The 2500-nt window shown below is 39.9% G+C and overlaps 1 protein-coding gene across 2 annotated transcripts in view; it reads left to right on the plus strand.

Annotated features, from left to right (window-relative positions):
* The window catches only part of LOC133639826 (guanine nucleotide-binding protein subunit alpha-12-like), a 61763-nt gene that overhangs the window by 22517 nt on the left and 36746 nt on the right, over positions 1-2500 (plus strand). The window lies entirely within an intron of this gene.

The following is a 2500-nucleotide window of genomic DNA, read 5'->3' on the forward strand; positions in this document are numbered from 1 at the left end:
AACGGGTAACAAATGTCACACACCAAGTTATATGACTCTGGTGTAAACGGTTGCAAAACTAGCTCAAAAAGTTAGCATGCTAATCTTAGCAAGCTAACGTTAGCATGCTAACAGTTAGCGTGTGTCACATACCAAGTTAAATGAGGTGTATGGCTGGGGAATTAGAGAAAAAGTGTAAAATTAGCTAAAAAAAAGTTAGCACTTTAATGCTAGCATGCTAACAGTTAACACGTGTCACATTCTAGGTTAAATATAGGATGCAGTGTCATTTCAATCTATTAGTTTTTAATTCAATAAAAGCAAAACTTGCTTTGTATTACGTCTGTCATTTGTGTTCATTGGTTTCTTTAAAAAGTAGGGAAAGAAATCGAAGATTTTATTTTTAGGCTATGCCTCCAAGGCCTAGAAGTAAGTAAGCAAAGGTTCCTAATTTGGCTGCTGACATATGTGTCATTTCTCTGTTATGTTTGTTATTATTTTGTCAAAATTATTAGGAGCAAGCGGTAGAAAATGGATAGATTATTAATCAACTTGTTCATATACTGTTAATATCTGCTTACTTTCTGTTTCAACATGTTCTATCTACACTTCTGTTAAAATTTAATAATCACTTATTCTTCTGTTGTTTGATACTTTGCATTAGTTTTGAGTGATACCACAAATTTTGGTATGGAAATGGTTGCTTGGGCATTTTGTTGGTGTGGCACCGAACGGAGATGTTGACATGCGGAGTTTCAAGCACCCTTCATTCTTTAGCAGGTGACTTTTCAAGTCCTGCTACAAATTAGCAGTAATGCTACTTTTTGTAGCAACGCTTTTTCCGCATACCTGACATATTACGGTTGTCTGTTCAACATCTTCCCGCTTGAAGCCAAACCACCGCCAGACGATGGACCCCCTGCTGTTTTTCTTGGGAATTAATTATTCTTCATTTGTTACCAGATTCGCACCTACTTTCTCTCGTATTACCACTCGCACCACCTCCCTCAGCTAACTTTACGCATGCTGCTACCTCTCTGCTCGGCGAGGGCGTGTGACGTTGCAGGCGCGACAGTATGTGGCGTATGTAAGAAAGTGCGCTTGTTTTATGTCTCTGTGAGAAGGAGGGACAAGATAGAGTGAGAAGAGCCTGTAGTGCAGACCTGGGCATTCTGCGGCCCGCGGGCCGCATCCAGCCCTTTGTGTGTCCCTGTCCGGCCCGCGTGAGGCCAATTATAAATTACAAAATAAATTTTAAAAAGTATCTATGTCGAGTGTGCAATACAACGGTGCTGCTTTTGTTTTGAAAATCATTATTTGTATCACTTCCGTGTGGACGTATGCGTGTGCGTGATTGTGAGTGAATGTGAACAGCTGCAATCATTAATTACAAAATAAAGTTGAAAAAACATCTATGTCGTGCGCGCAATACAACTGTGCTGCTTTTATTTTGAAAAGTATTATTTATGGGCGTGTGTCCGTGTGTAACCTGCGAGTGAAGGTGCACATTCAGCGACAAGTGATGCACGGTTTACACCCGAGACGCTAAAAAGAGAAAAGTTGATGAGGAATTGCGTGTTTCCAACAAGACATGGACTGCCAAGCAACGTTCCCTCTAAGGTGCGTGCCTGCGCAATTGCGCACTGCTAGCGTCTGCTGCGCGCAGCAAATATATGCCGCACACCAAATCAAATCCCATCTGAATTCTAAACAAAATAAACATATTTATTCTATGTAATTTTGCAATGCAACTTTGAGTGACAGTGACAACAAGCGGTCCTAACGGTGTTCGTCAACACGTTCAATTGAACACCGTTCAATTATTGTAACGTCTATCGAGATGCTTCGAGGACAGGAATTATATCGATCACTTTATTGAGCAAAACTGTTTATATTCGGCCATAACCACACCAAAAACATGAGTAAAACACTTCTATCTGGAAAAACTAGTCATTTTCTGCCGTACAAACCAGGCCAAAACCAACTTGTCATCTGTCTCCAACACGCATAGCACTAAACCACTGGTGCGTTTATGGCCACACAAAAAGTCGGACAACTCAAACACCACACAAAGTTACACTATGACTCCTCAGTCATACGTGTGCTTATTTTACTGTCATTTATTATTAATGTTAATTTATTTATATTAGTCATGGAATGCTGTTACACACACTATGTTGAAGTATTACTATTATTATTCATTATTATTATTATTTATCTTACGGTATACATCAAAAATAATATTGAGCAAAATTTAATTGAAATATTGTCGATGTGGCCCTCCAGCAGTGCTCGGGTTGCTCATGCGGCCCCCGGTAAAAATTAATTGCCCACCCCTGCTGTAGTGTAATGCCCGCAGCTAAAAGCATCTGCGTGAGAACTTATACTCCAATATCACCATATAGTCATTTTCTATATCGCACAGAGACAAACCCGCGATATATCGACTATGTTCCATATATCGCCTAACCCTAATCCACTGCACTGATTTGTATTTGTTGGGAATCACTGTTACAGACCA

This window comes from Entelurus aequoreus, linkage group LG22 (assembly GCF_033978785.1).
Source record: "Entelurus aequoreus isolate RoL-2023_Sb linkage group LG22, RoL_Eaeq_v1.1, whole genome shotgun sequence".
Classification (NCBI taxonomy): domain Eukaryota; kingdom Metazoa; phylum Chordata; class Actinopteri; order Syngnathiformes; family Syngnathidae; genus Entelurus; species Entelurus aequoreus.